The sequence below is a fragment of the Thalassophryne amazonica genome, chromosome 1 (assembly GCF_902500255.1).
Source record: "Thalassophryne amazonica chromosome 1, fThaAma1.1, whole genome shotgun sequence".
Lineage (NCBI taxonomy): Eukaryota > Metazoa > Chordata > Actinopteri > Batrachoidiformes > Batrachoididae > Thalassophryne > Thalassophryne amazonica.
Genome location: NC_047103.1, coordinates 130,118,414 through 130,134,399, shown reverse-complemented (window position 1 = coordinate 130,134,399; position 15,986 = coordinate 130,118,414). Strand labels below are relative to the sequence as shown.

Sequence of the window (15,986 nt, the reverse complement as noted above, 5' to 3'; positions counted from 1 at the left end):
CATGCATCATCACTGTGACAAAACAAGAGCAATTCGAGATTTCTGACGTCCACCAATCCAGATCCATATCACCTCCAAAATTCAGTGGAGCCTTCCATGCCCTAATATCTATCTGTGGTGCAAATTTGGTGAGAACTCTTGAAGTAGTTTTGGCATAATCCTTCAAAGCTTATATAAAGTGAAATCTTGATCTAGAATCCAGATCCGGATCACCTCCAAAATGTAATGGAGTCTTCCATGACCTAATATCTATATGTATTGACGTAATCATGCTAACAGACAGACAGACAAATAAACGCTATTGATTTTATTATGTCCTTGGTGGACATAATTAGCAGGAGTGGTGGCCAAGTGGCTATTACACTTGGTGTGGAAGGTTCCTGGTTCAAACCCCACCCCTGTCACATTTATCCATGTAATGTGGAGTTTTGTCTGGAAGGGCAACCAGCGTAAAACCTGTGCCAACTAAACATGGAGATTCACCTTGGATTTATTGTGGCGACTCTCAGTAAAGGGATCAGCTGAAGGGACTTATTTACTTGTCAGATGTAATTAAATAATTAATACATTTTACATGACTATCTATGATTGGGAAAGAAGTTCCACATGGAAAATATGAGTACAACCATCTCAGCGATTGACGAAAGTCACATTACTGCTGTGTTCAAGAAAGCCACTTTTTTGGCTCTGCACTCACAGAGCTCTATGACTCATAGGATGATAATAATAATAATAATAATAATAATAATAATAATAATAATAATAATAATAATAATAATAATAATAATGATGGTGTGTATGTAATTATAGATTTGTATTCTTAAGTTGACATCTGGAGACGTGTGATTGGGAGGAACGGCCTCTCCTCCCTGATCTAAACCCAAATGGTTGTTTGTTATTGGACTTCTGTGCTAGTCATGGACTGTAAATAATGAACACCATGTTCAAACATAAGGATGCTCATAAGTTTACATGGTACCAGAGCACCCTAGGCTGAAGATCGATGATTGATTTTGTGATTGTCTCATCTGATCTGACGCAACATGTTCTGGACACTCAAGTGAACAGAGGGGCAGAGCTGTCAACTGATCACCATCTGGTGGTGAGTTGGATCAGAGGGTGGGGGAGGACTTTGGACAGACATGGTAAGCCCAAACAGATATTGCAGGTGAACTAGGAACGTCTGGAGGAGCCCACAGTCCGACAGAGCTTTAACTCACACCTCCGGTGGATCTTTTCTAGTATCCCTGTGGAGGTTGGGGGCATTGAACCAGAATGGGCAATGTTCAAAGCTTCCATTGCTGAAGCTGCAGCGGGGAGCTGTAGCCTGAAGGTCTCAGGTGCCTCAAGGGGCGGCAACCCTCAAACACCGTGGTGGATACCGGTGGTCAGGGAAGCCATCTGACTGAAGAAGGAGGCCTTCCAGAATATGTTATTTCGGAGGACTCCGGAGGCAGTTGCAAGGTACTGACAGGCCTGAAGGGCGGCAGCCTCTGCTGTGGGGAGGCAAAGCAGATGGTGTGGGAGGAGCTCGGCGTAACCATGGAGAAGGACTTTCGGTCAGCACCAAGGTGCTTCTGGTGGACCGTGAGGCACCTCAGGAGAGGAAAACAGGGAACCATCCAAGCTGTCTATAGTAAGGATGGGCTCCGTTGACCTCAACTCAGGATGTAATCCGGCGCTGGAAGCAACACTTTGAGGAACTCCTGCATCAGACCGAAGGACCCTCTATAGTATGGGCAGAGCTTGTGGAAGTCACTGAGGTAGTCAATCAACTCTGCAGTGGCAAAGGCTCCAGAATTCCGTCCAGAATTGGTGCAGGCTCTCGGTGTGGAGGGACTGTCTTGGATGAGATGTCTCTTCAACATTGCGTTGAGGTCTTTGACAGAATTTAAGGAGTGGTAAACTGGGGTGGTGGTCCCCATATTTAAACAAGGGGGACCAGAGAGTGTGTGCCAATTACAGGGCATCACACTACTCAGCCTCGCTGGTAAAGTCTACTCCAGGGTGCTGGAAGGGAGGGCTCGGCCGGTAGTCAAACCTCTGATTGAAGAGGAACAATGAGGGACAGGTTCCGTCCTGGTTGTGGAACAACCGACCAGCTCTTCACTCTCACAAGCATCCTGGAGGGGGTCTGGGAGTATGCCCATCCAGTCCACATGTGTTTTGTGGACTTGGAGAAAGCGTATGATCAGGTACCCTGGGAGATACTGTGGGAGGTGCTGCAGGAGTATGGAGTGAGGGGCTCCCTTCTCAGGGCCATCCAGTCTCTGTACTCACAAAGCGAGAGTTGTGTTCAGGTGCTCGGCAATAAGTCGGACTCGTTTCTGGTGGGGGTTGGCCTCCGCCAGGGCTGCACCTTGTCACCAATCCTGTTTGTGATATTCATGGAAAGAATATCGAGGCGTAGTCTGGGGAGGAGGGTTTCCAGTTTGGTGGGCTCAGGGTCTCATCACTGCTTTTTTGCACATGATGTGGTCCTGTTTGCTTCATCAGCCTGTGACCTCCAACACTCACTGGATCGATTCACAGGTGAGTGTGAAGCGGCTGGGATGTGGATCAGCACCTCTAAATCTGAGACCATGGTTCTCAGCAGGAAACCGAAGGATTGCCTACTCCGGGTAGGGAATGTGGTTTGCCCCACATGAAGGAGTTCAAGTACCTCGGGGTCTTGTTCACAAGTGAGGGGGCAATGGAGTGTGAGATTGGCTGGAGAATCAGCACAGCAGGGGCAGTGTTGCATTTGCTCTACCGTACTGTTGTGACGAGAAGGGGGCTTCCGTAGAAGGGTGGCTGGTGTCTCCTTTAAAGATAGGGGGAGAAGTTCGGGCATGCGTGGGGAGCTCGGAGTACAGCCACTGCTCCTTCGCATTGAAAGGATCCAGCTGAGGTGGTTCGGGCATCTGGTAAGGATACCCCCTGGGCGCCTCCCTAGGAAGGTGTTCCAGGCACGTCCATCTGAGAGGAGACCCCAGGGAAGACCCAGGACTAGGTGTAGAGATTATATCTCCATACTGGCCTGGGAATGCCTCGGGATTCCCCAGTCAGAGGTGGTCAATGTGGCCCGAGAAAGGGAAGTCTGGGGTCCCCTGCTGGAGCTTTTGCCTCCGTGACCCGATCTGGGATAAGTGGTTGATGATGAGTGAGTGAGTGAGTTGACAAAACATTTGACAGCAGCTGTGCTTTCAGTAAAATGGAACAGACCACATCACAGCCAAAGAAAGACAAGAAAAAAACATGTGCGCACACACACACACACACACACACACTAAAGCCTAAACTGAATGTACAAGGTAAATATCCAAAAAAGCAATCACAGAATATGTGTGTGTGAATAATAAGTCAATATCAAAGACAAATGTGGAAAGAACAGCTTAGCTGAAAGGCAGCATGACTGTGACCGAGTTCAGTTCCAGTCTGGTATACAGTGTGGACTGAGATAGGGAGAGAGCAGTAGATCAGAATTGAACATTAAGGCTTGCAATATGAATGGAGTGAATGATTGGGAAACATATCCTGATTAAATTAATTTATGGTGAGAGGGCTCGACATATGTATTTTGTGAGTGCAGCAGAATAGAACAGTGAAACTTAAAATTGAAGAATTGTGACAACAGCTTTATTTAGAAAAGGACGAAAAATATTCTGTGCTTATAGCTTCATTTTTCAGGTAAACCCTGGCTCAAATTTAATTTGACAACTCATTGCCTAGCAGTGGCAGAGATTATGTGTAGCCTAATACTCCTCTCCATCTTCATCTTCATATGAATCAATGCCAACCTCTTCATAATCCTTCTCCAGGGCAGCCATGTCTTCTCTAGCTTCAGAGAACTCACCCTCTTCCATTCCCTCTCCAACGTACCAGTGGACAAAGGCCCTCTTGGCATACATCAGGTCAAACTTGTGGTCAAGTCGAGCCCAGGCCTCAGCGATGGCAGTGGTGTTACTCAGCATGCACACAGCCCTCTGCACCTTGGCAAGGTCTCCTCCAGGAACCACAGTGGGCGGCTGGTAATTGATGCCCACCTTGAAGCCTGTGGGACACCAGTCCACAAATTGTATGCTGCGCTTCATTTTGATGTTGCTGATGGCTACATTCACATCTTTGGGCACCACATCGCCACGGTACAGGAGGCAGCAGGCCATGTACTTCCCATGGCGAGGATCACATTTCACCATCTGATTGGCCGGTTCAAAACATGAGTTGGTGATTTCAGCCACAGTGAGCTGCTCATGGTAGGCTTTCTGGGCTGAGATAACTGGAGCATAGGTGGCCAGAGGGAAGTGGATTCGTGGGTAGGGCACCAAATTGGTTTGGAACTCTGTCAGGTCTACATTCAAGGCACCATCAAAGCGCAAAGAGGCAGTGATGGAGGAAACTATTTGGCTGATGAGGCGAGATTCAGGTTGGTGTAAGATGGATGCCCGATGTCCAAGTTTCTGCGACAGATATCATATATGGCTTCATTGTCCACCATGAAGGCGCAGTCAGTGTGCTCCAGGGTGGTGTGAGTGGTTAAGATAGAATTATATGGCTCCACCACAGCTGTGGACACTTGAGGAGCCGGATAGATGGCAAACTCCAACTTTGATTCTTGCCATAATCTACTGATAGTCGTTCCATCAGTAAAGATGTAAAGCCAGAGCCGGTCCCTCCTCCAAAAGAGTGGAAGACCAGGAATCCTTGGAGGCCTGTGCAGTGGTCAGACTGAAAGATAAAGACTTATTAGGTTATTACTGTGTAATGGAACAACATTTTGCAATCAATATTTATACCACCTCCCCTTACCAGTTTGCGTATTCTGTCAAGTACAGAGTCAATGTGTTCTCTTCCAATAGTGTAGTGACCACGGGCATAGTTATTGGCTGCATCCTCTTTTCCTGATATCAGCTGCTCAGGGTGGAAAAGCTGACGGTATGCACCTGTACGGACCTCATCTGAAAGGGAGACAAATGTCTGTTTCAAACATCAAGTAATCAATATTAATAATATTTAGGGAAGTGGTACACTTTGTTGTACCACTTTTATTTCTGAACATTTTATGACACACACCAGAGGACACACACCAATTAGCTAAACTGCAGGATTGTCTTACAGACATAAAGACATGGATGACCTCTAATTTCCTGCTTTTAAACTCAGATAAAACTGAAGTTATTGCACTTGGCCCCACAAATCTTAGAAACATGGTGTCTAACCAGATCCTTACTCTGGATGGCATTACCCTGACCTCTAGTAATACTGTGAGAAATCTTGGAGTCATTTTTGATCAGGATATGTCATTCAAAGCGCATATTAAACAAATATGTAGGACTGCTTTTTTGCATTTATGCAATATCTCTAAAATCAGAAAGGTCTTGTCTCAGAGTGATGCTGAAAAATTAATTCATGCATTTATTTCCTCTAGGCTGGACTATTGTAATTCATTATTATCAGGTTGTCCTAAAAGTTCCCTAAAAAGCCTTCAGTTAATTCAAAATGCTGCAGCTAGAGTACTGACGGGGACTAGAAGGAGAGAGCATATCTCACCCATATTGGCCTCTCTCATTGGCTTCCTGTTAATTCTAGAATAGAATTTAAAATTCTTCTTCTTACTTATAAGGTTTTGAATAATCAGGTCCCATCTTATCTTAGGGACCTCGTAGTACCATATCACCCCAATAGAGTGCTTCGCTCTCAGACTGCAGGCTTACTTGTAGTTCCTAGGGTTTGTAAGAGTAGAATGGGAGGCAGAGCCTTCAGCTTTCAGGCTCCTCTCCTGTGGAACCAGCTCCCAATTCAGATCAGGGAGACAGACACCCTCTCTACTTTTAAGATTAGGCTTAAAACTTTCCTTTTTGCTAAAGCTTATAGTTAGGGCTGGATCGGGTGACCCTGAACCATCCCTTAGTTATGCTGCTATAGACGTAGACTGCTGGGGGGTTCCCATGATGCACTGTTTCTTTCTCTTTTTGCTCTGTATGTTGTGAAAGTGTAGGAACACGGACCCACAACAGGGGGCGCAAATGAACGGACAATGGAGGAGTCAAATAACACTGTTTTTACTGTTGTGAAACAGGCACAACAAATACAACCGATTACAATATTGAGACTGAGTTTAATTACAACGGTGTCGTGTGGGCAGGCTCGACGATAGGAGACGTCTGTCCAAGTCGAACCGGAACCAACCCGATTTCCTCTGCCACCGAACCCCGGGAATACTGGAGCCGCCAAGTCCCGAATTCCCAGGTGGCCACTGCCTCCGCTCGTCGGATCCGGTACTGCTGGCAAGAAACAGAAACAGTCAGGTGTGGATGCGGCTGCACCCAGCAACACGGAGGGTGGAGAGTCCACCTCCACCTCTCGTCAACAACAATCAAGAAGTGTAGGAAGGTGAGTACTTATCCAAATGCTGTCTGGTAGTCAGCTGTCCTACAGATAATCAACAAGAATACAATTAAAGTCACACGTATGTGTAGGCTGAGATTGTTACCTCTTTGGTAAGGCGATATCTCAGCAAATGAGGTGGAGATGCCGTCCTGCTGATATACCTCCTTGTTGATTGGGATCAGCTGTCTCCAGTGATGGGTGACAGCTGTCATCCTGGCTGCTCCTGTAAGGCGGCAGCGCCCTCCGGTGCCTGGAGCCCGCACTCCAGGCAGGGCGCCCTCTAGTGGTGGTGGGCAGCAGTACCTCCTCTTCAGCGGCCCACACAACAGGACCCCCCCTCAACGGGCGCCTCCTGGCGCACGACCGGGTTTGTCAGGGTGTGCGACGGTAGAAGTCGGCCAGGAGGGCCGGGTCCAGGATGAAGCCCTTCTTCACCCAGGAGCGTTCTTCGGGGCCGTACCCCCTCCCAGTCCACCAGATACTGAAACCCTGGTCCCATCCGTCGGACGTGAGGAGCCGGCGCACCGGTCCAAGCCGGCTCTCTCCGTCGATGATCCGGGCAGGAGGTGGCGCCGGACCCGGAGTGCAGAGGGGTGAGGTGTGATGAGGTTTAATCCTAGAGACGTGGAATACTGGATGAATCCGCAGTGAGGCCGGAAGCTGGAGCCTCACTGCGGCGGGATTGATGACCTTGAGTATCTTGTACGGACCGATGTATCGTTCTTGCAGTTTTGGGGAGTCCACTTGTAGGGGAATGTCCTTGGTGGACAACCACACTTCCTGCCCAGGACGATACGTGGGAGCCGGGACCCGCCGCCGGTCTGCATGGTTCTTCGCCCTCGTCCGGGCCCTTAACAAAGCAGAACGGGCGGCACGCCACACCCGACGGCACTTCCGTAGGTGGGCCTGGACGAGGGCACACCGACCTCCCCTCACAACCAGGAAACAACGGGGGTTGATACCCCAAGCACACCTCGAAAGGGGAGAGGCCGGTGGCTGATGATACTTGACTGTTGTGGGCGTACTCGATCCAGGCCAGGTGGGTACTCCAGGCCGTCGGGTGCGCGGCTGTCACACAGCGTAGGGTCTGCTCCATCTCCTGGTTGGCCCGTTCTGCTTGTCCGTTGGTCTGGGGGTGATACCCGGACGAGAGACTGACCGTGGCCCCCAGTTCCCGGCAAAAGCTCCTCCAAACATGCGAGGAGAACTGGGGACCGCGATCGGAGACGATGTCTGATGGTATCCCATGCAGACGGACGACGTGGTGGACTAGGAGGTCCGCTGTCTCCTGGGCCGTTGGTAGCTTCGGGAGGGCCACGAAGTGGGCCGCCTTGGAGAATCGGTCCACTATCGTGAGGATGACGGTGTTTCCCTGGGACGGCGGGAGACCCGTGACAAAATCCAGGCCGATGTGGGACCAGGGGCGATGAGGAACGGGCAGCGGCTGTAGCAAACCCGAGGTTTTGCGGTGATCGGTCTTGCCCTGGCACAGGTGGTACAGGCCTGGATGTAACCCCGGACGTCGGCCTCTAAGGACGCCCACCAGAAGCGCTGCCGGACGACTGCCATGGTCCTACGCACCCCAGGATGGCAGGAGAGCTTAGAACCGTGACAGAAGTCCAGGACTGCAGCCCTAGCTCCTGGTGGGACGTAGAGTTTGTTCTTCGGTCCGGTTCCGGGGTCCGGGTCTCGTGTCAGGGCCTCCCGGACGGTCTTCTCCACGTCCCAGGTGAGGGCGGCCACGATAGCGGACTCCGGGATGATGGGATCCGGGGGATCCGACGACTCCGTTTTGACTCATCTTCGTGTACCCGGAACAAAGCATCCGATCTCTGATTTTTGGTCCCGGGACGGTAGGTGATCCGGAAGTCAAAACGGCCGAAGAACAGTGACCAGCGGGCTTGCCTGGGATTCAGCCGCTTGGCGGTCCTGATATACTCCAGGTTCCGGTGGTCAGTGAAAACCGTGAATGGCACGGACGTTCCCTCCAACAGATGTCTCCACTCCTCAAGAGCCTCTTTCACCGCAAGAAGCTCTCGATTGCCGACGTCATAGTTCCGTTCGGCTGGGGTCAACCTGCGGGAAAAATAGGCACACGGGTGAAGGACCTTATCGGTCTTCCCGCTCTGGGACAGCACGGCTCCTATCCCTGAGTCCGAGGCGTCCACTTCAACCACTAACTGGCGACTAGGATCGGGCTGCACCAAAACAGGTGCAGACGAGAAGTGCCGTTTCAACTCCTTGAACGCGGCTTCGCAACGACCCGACCAGGTGAAGGGGACTTTTGGTGAGGTCAGGGCTGTCAGGGGGCTAACTACCTGACTATAGCCCTTAATGAACCTCCTGTAGAAATTAGCAAAGCCTAGGAACTGTTGCAACTTCCTACGGCTTGTGGGTTGGGGCCAGTCTCTCACCGCCGTAACCTTGGCCGGATCAGGAGCGACGGAGTTGGAGGAGATAATGAACCCCAAGAAGGACAAAGACGTGCGGTGGAACTCACACTTCTCGCCCTTCACAAACAGCCGGTTCTCCAACAACCGCTGCAGGACCTGACGTACATGCTGGACATGGGTCTCAGGGTCCGGAGAAAAGATGAGTATACGTCTAGATATATGAAGACGAACCGGTGCAGGAAATCCCGCAAGACATCATTAACCAACGCTTGGAATGTTGCGGGAGCGTTTGTGAGACCGAACGGCATGACCAGGTACTCAAAGTGACCTAAGGGGGTGTAAATGCCGTCTTCCACTCGTCTCCCTTCCGGATCCGAACCAGGTGATACGCATTTCTAAGATCAAGCTTGGTGAAAATTTGGGCTCCATACAGGGGTGTGAACACTGAATCCAACAGGGGTAACGGGTATCGGTTGCGAACCGTGATCTCGTTCAGCCCCCTATAATCAATGCATGGACGAAGTCCGCCGTCTTTCTTGCCCACAAAAAAGAAACCTGCGCCCATCGGGGAGGTGGAATTCCGGATCAACCCGGAAGCTAACGAGTCCCGGATGTAGGTCTCCATTGATTCGCGTTCAGGCCGTGAGAGGTTGTACAGCCTACTGGACGGGAACTCACTGCCCGGAACCAAATCGATGGCACAATCATACGGACGGGGGGGGGGGAGAGAGAGAGCCAGATCCTTGCTGAACACGTCAACAAGGTCGTGGTACTCCACCGGCACCGTCCCCAGACTGGGCGGGACTCTGACCTCCTCCTTAGCTTGGGAGCCGGGAGGAACCGAGGAACCTAGACACACCCGATGGCAGGTCTCGCTCCACTGCACCACTACCCGGACGGCCAATCAATCCGGGGATTGTGCTTCAACATCCAGGGAAATCCTAAAACCACACGGGAGGTGGCCTGGGTCACAAAAAACTCGATCACCTCCCGGTGATTTCCTGACACCACCAGAGTTACAGGAGGTGTCTTATGCGTGATCGGAGGGAGTAGGGAGCCATCTAGTGCCCGAACCTGAACAGGCGAGGTAAGCGCCACCAGAGGGAGCCCTATCTCCCTGGCCCATCTGCTGTCCAACAGATTCCCCTCAGAGCCCGTGTCCACCAGTGCTGGGGCCTTCAGCGTTGAGTCCTCATAAAGGATCGTGACTGGGAGTCGTGTGGCAATGTGGGTGTGTCCCACGTGAATGTCTCGGCCCACCCCTAGCCCAGTCTCTAGGGCGGGCGTTGGAGTTTAACCGCTCGGGGCAGTCTCTCATATGGTGCTCTATGGCACCACAAACAAAACAAGCTCCGTGGGCCCGTCTCCTCTGTGCATCCGGTGCCCTAAATGTTGCCCTACTCGTGTCTATAGCTTCGTCAGTAGGGGGAGCTGTGGTCCCACGGAGCGCAGGGGCCGTGGAGCGGGGGAAGGCGGAGCGCGGTCGGAACCGGAAGGGAGAGGGACGGCGCGTGCCCGGCCACGCCCTTCGTCTCGTTCCCGCCGACGTTCTTCTAACCGGTTGTCTAACCGTATGACAAGATCGATGAGCCCATCTAAATCCCGCGGTTCGTCCTTAGCCACCAGGTGCTCCTTAAGAACAAATGACAGTCCGTTTACAAAGGCGGCGCGGAGCGCAGTGCTATTCCAGCCGGACCTCGCAGCCGCGATGCGGAAGTCGACTGCATAGGCAGCTGTGCTCCGACGCCCTGTCTCATTGACAGTAGCACGGTTGAAGCGGTTTCGCCTCTATTAGGGTGATCGAACACGGTTCTGAGCTCCCTTACAAACCCATCATATGTCAGAAGGAGCCGTGAATTCTGCTCCCAGAGCGCTGTAGCCCAAGCGCGTGCCTCACCGCGAAGCAGGTTTATTACATAAGCTACCTTGCTAGCATCGGTCGCGTACATGACTGGACGCTGTGCGAAGACGAGCGAGCACTGCATAAGAAAATCTGCGCACGTCTCCACACAGCCTCCGTACGGCTCTGGGGGGCTTATGTAAGCTTCAGGGGAAGGTGGGGAGGTCGTTGGACGACCAGTGGAACATCGCTGTTACGCACAGGGTCGACGGGAGGGAGAGCCGCAGCGGCGCCCAGGGGGCGCGCTTCCACTTGTGCGGCGAGAGCCTCCACCCTGCGGTTCAGGAGGACGTTCTGCTCAGTCATTAAATCCATCCGAGTCGTGAAAGCGGCGAGGATCCGCTGCAACTCACCGATCACCCCTCCCGAGGACGCCTGCGCGTCCTGGTCTTCCATTGGCCGTTCAACAGCCGGTTGACGCCCCTCGGGATCCATGACGTTGGCCGAGATATCCTGTTGTGAAAGTGTAGGAACACGGACCCACAACAGGGGGCGCAAATGAACGGACAATGGAGGAGTCAAATAACACTGTTTTTACTGTTGTGAAACAGGCACAACAAATACAACGATTACAATATTGAGACTGAGTTTAATTACAACGGTGTCGTGTGGGCAGGCTCGACGATAGGAGACGTCTGTCCAAGTCGAACCGGAACCAACCCGATTTCCTCTGCCACCGAACCCCGGGAATACTGGAGCCGCCAAGTCCCGAATTCCCAGGTGGCCACTGCCTCCGCTCGTCTGATCCGGTACTGCTGGCAAGAAACAGAAACAGTCAGGTGTGGATGCGGCTGCACCCAGCAACACGGAGGGTGGAGAGTCCACCTCCACCTCTCGTCAACAACAATCAAGAAGTGTAGGAAGGTGAGTACTTATCCAAATGCTGTCTGGTAGTCAGCTGTCCTACAGATAATCAACAAGAATACAATTAAAGTCACACGTATGTGTAGGCTGAGATTGTTACCTCTTTGGTAAGGCGATATCTCGGCAAATGAGGTGGAGATGCCGTCCTGCTGATATACCTCCTTGTTGATTGGGATCAGCTGTCTCCAGTGATGGGTGACAGCTGTCATCCTGGCTGCTCCTGTAAGGCGGCAGCGCCCTCCGGTGCCTGGAGCCCGCACTCCAGGCAGGGCGCCCTCTAGTGGTGGTGGGCAGCAGTACCTCCTCTTCAGCGGCCCACACAACACTGTATGCACCACTCTGCATTTAATCATTAGTGATCGATCTCTGCTCCCCTCCACAGCATGTCTTTTTCCTGGTTCTCTCCCTCAGCCCCAACCAGTCCCAGCAGAAGACTGCCCCTCCCTGAGCCTGGTTCTGCTGGAGGTTTCTTCCTGTTAAAAGGGAGTTTTTCCTTCCCACTGTAGCCAAGTGCTTGCTCACAGGGGGTCGTTTTGACTGTTGGGGTTTTACATAATTATTGTATGGCCTTGCCTTACAATATAAAGCGCCTTGGGGCAACTGTTTGTTGTGATTTGGCGCTATATAAAAAAATTGATTGATTGATTGATTGACTTCTGCTTCATTCAACTCAGTCCTTAATCCATAGGCTTCAAAGCTCAGTCTGCCTATGTGGTCCTGGGATTAATTATTTACCTCTACAGATAATAAATGTTGATCACGGGTGCCACAAGAGTCAATCTTTGGACCCACGATCTTCAAGCTTTATACTTCTCTTGATATTCAAGTGACCACCACCAATGGTTAGAAATGCCAATATGGAAATGCAAAAACTTGTAGTTCATTGAGTGGCCACTTGAGGCTGGTTCCAAAAGCAAGTCACTCCTCATATAGTGCAGCAAATAACTGAAACAATACTTCACATAGTAATACAAGCACCAAATCCAGCACAAATTCTCCTTAGACATTGCTCTTTTGAAAAAACCGACGGGCCACTTGAATTTTCAATAGGTGGCCACGTAGGGGTCAATTGAAGAATTACATAGGGGTAAAATATAAAAATGCTCCAATCATATAGAAAACTATGCCATATTATTTGTCTGATCATAAAGATTCCAAAAAGGTACAGTTTGGGCTATCTATGACTGAATGTTATGGAGATATGGTGTAAAAACCTTAAGAATGGTGACAAAGGTCAATTTCAGTTTGTACAGGGGCCAAAAGTTAAAGTTGCTCCAGCTTTAGTAAAAAAAAATGGTGCAAATTGTTGAATGAGCTACTTGGATTAATAAATGGAATTTTTTGACTGTGTTGAATGCTTGGTCTCTAAAGTAAAGGTTAAATAATGTTGACAGCCATTGAATTCTATGACATGTGACATATGTTACCCCATAACGTGATAACTAAGCATGATACATGGTGCAAACTATTACTTTTTGAAACCCTATTAACTCAACCAATAATTTGCATCACCTTTGAACAAAATTGGAGCAACTCTAACTTTTGACCCCTGGACAAACTGAAACTGAACTTTGTGTCACCATTCTTGTTGTGTTTATCCCATAACTCTATAGAATTAAGTCATAGATAGTCCAAACTATACCTTTTTGGAATCTTCACAATCAGACAAATAATGTGGTATAATTTTCAATATGATTGGAGCATTTTTATATTTTGACCCCTATGTAATTCTTCAATTGACCCCTACATGGCCGCCTATTGAAAAGTCAAGTGGCCTGTCGTTTTTTTCAAAAGAGTAATATCTAAGGTGTACTGTTGCCAAATTTGGTGCTTGTATCACCATTTGATGGATTCCTCTGTAAATATTGTGTTATCTGCTGCACTAATAGACCCCTATGTTAAATCTCCGACATCAGCAGGGTAACTGTGGTATCATCAGTAGAGCTACTCTCATGAGACTATCAGTACCTACAATTAGTGCAAATGGTGTCAACATACAAAATAAATAATAAAAATATAACAACAGACATACTTAAGTACTGACTTCTGTTAGTATATTTAACCACTTAACCATATAATGTCAGATAATTGAAATAAAATAATCAGAATGCCTACAGTGGTCAGCTTTACAACAGCTGGTCACTTCCACGTTGGCTTCACTTATCAGCACTGAAAGCTGCCACTTGTGGCTAACTTGCAATGCATATACACACAGTATATTGTGAAATGTTTCAAACATTATTCTGGAGTCCATGTTAAAAGGAACACATTATGAGCTTTGCTAAATGGGGCCTCAGTACATCAATTGATGATAAACAAATCCTTCCAAATGTTCCAGTTGATTTGCCCGACTGTTGTTGAAACATTAAAAACAGTTCCATATACAATACTGTTGACCCAACCTACCCCTGAAATACTACTTCTCAGGTGCCTGTCCATCTTGGACTTTTTTTTTTTTTTTGCAGCAGTGTTCCCAGATGTTTGACCAGGATATTGTCAAACTTACCAATAACACTGGGCTCCAAATCAATGAAGATGGCTCGGGGAACATACTTCTGGCGCTGGTCTCACTGAAGAAGGTGGTGAAAGAGTCGTCATAACCTCCTTTATTTTTTCACTGGACATGTATCCATCAGGTTGGATGCTGTGCTCTAAGCAGTACAGCTCCCAGCAGGTGTTGCCCATCTGGATGCCTGCCTGGCCCACGGATAGAAATGCATCCGCTGTGAAAGAAAAATTAACTTTTGTGATTTATACAGGTTGAAAATGACTTTAAACCAGCTCTGATTCATAACCTACGAGGCTTAAGATCCCTTTTCTAATTGTAGCTCAACTGGAGCTGTGTTGTAATTTTAAAAAATTATATTACCATTATATTGTTTACTGTACTAATAAAAGTCCTCCAAAACTGATCTTGACCATTTTACATTACATCTTCAAATTTTCTAAAGTCTTCCAAATATAATTGATATGTTTGGATCAGCCATTATAAACACGTTTATTCCCTTTCTGAATTTAAAAGTCAGTTTCACGAGTAAATTTTTGTATATTTGGCAAGTTTAGGCAATGAAGCAAGTGAAAGAATCGATAGATATAAAATGTGCCCCTTCACTCAGAAACATGAATGGTATCATGTTGAATTCTCAGATTAAAAGGGCATCTAATAATGGTTATAGTCCATAATTTTAATGCACCAGAACAAACAGAAAATTTTGTTTTTTACAATACCACTATAGACCTGAATGTATTTTGGTTTTTGTAGGGAAGGATATTCGGAGTAAGTTGCTGTTTATGTACACCTTTGAGTGGTCTCTCTGTGTGTGGAGTGTGGACTCACATGATGATTTCTTCTTTCACAGACTCGGTTTGTCGCGGCCACTGGGGGGTGTCGGCGGGGTCCTTGGGTCCGAACAGTTTCTGGCTCCGGACCGTTAGTGCTGCTGGGAGCACACTGCAATTCCACCACGCCAGACCGCGCATCATTTGTTGTATTTTTCACATCACTGTTATGTAATTAAATGTTGTTATCCTTTGTACCGTGCTCTGCTTATTTTATACTGGGTCCTTCAAACGCTGGTCGGTTCTCCGGGCTGCGTCCGACACATAACACACGCTCCCAGATGTGACCTGACTTTTCATTATTACATTAAATTAAAAGATTCATCACAGAACACATACCCAAGCCACATTTTTTTTTAAAGTGCCACAGCTGACAGACAAGTAATTAAAACTAGATTATATTCTATACCGTATCTGTGTACATCTACACACTAATGGCAGAGTAGCAGTGTTGCAGCCATAAAGTCATCAAAAACCAACCTCAGTCATTTATCAAGACTACATGATCAGTAATTCCAAATCCTAATGTGATTACAGTGTTACAGTGTTGGTCCAACAATACATTTTTTTTTTTTATTTTGTAGATGTGATTTGTTGACTTCTTGCAGTTTTCTGTATATTTTGCTGTTAATATTCTTTACTTCATTGATCTTTTGCCATTTTCATGCAGAAGTACAATAATTCTTTTGGTGTTGATCATTTCAAAATGTCTTTTATTCAACAGCCACCGGATGATGACCTAACTGTGAATTCGTGTTCATGATTAAAAGTCTACCAATACTCCCAAGTTAGCAGCATGTGAAACAGGTTATGAGTTCTATGATGATATGATTCACAAATTTGTGATTGCAACCAATGTCATTCATTCATTTATTTTCTGCACCTGCTTACTTCTTTGATTATTGATCATTGATTACACTTTGATGTAACTGCACAAATGAAAGGTGAGTTGGGAGAGGTTACACTAATGAGACTGGAACGGAACTGTTTGAGTGTGCACAAAACTTCTGAGATGTGACAGGTGTCATTTTTCTGTGGTTACGTCATAACATGCATTGTGTGGAATTACATAACTGTAATTAAAAGTGGCAAGACACAAAAGGGGCACACACAGGTGGGCA

The 15,986-nt window shown here is 48.2% G+C and overlaps 1 pseudogene; it reads right to left on the bottom strand.

The window, feature by feature from the left end:
* Positions 1–3,596: 3,596 nt before the first annotated feature.
* LOC117514232 lies at positions 3,597–14,226 on the bottom strand (annotated as a pseudogene).
* Positions 14,227–15,986: the final 1,760 nt, after the last annotated feature.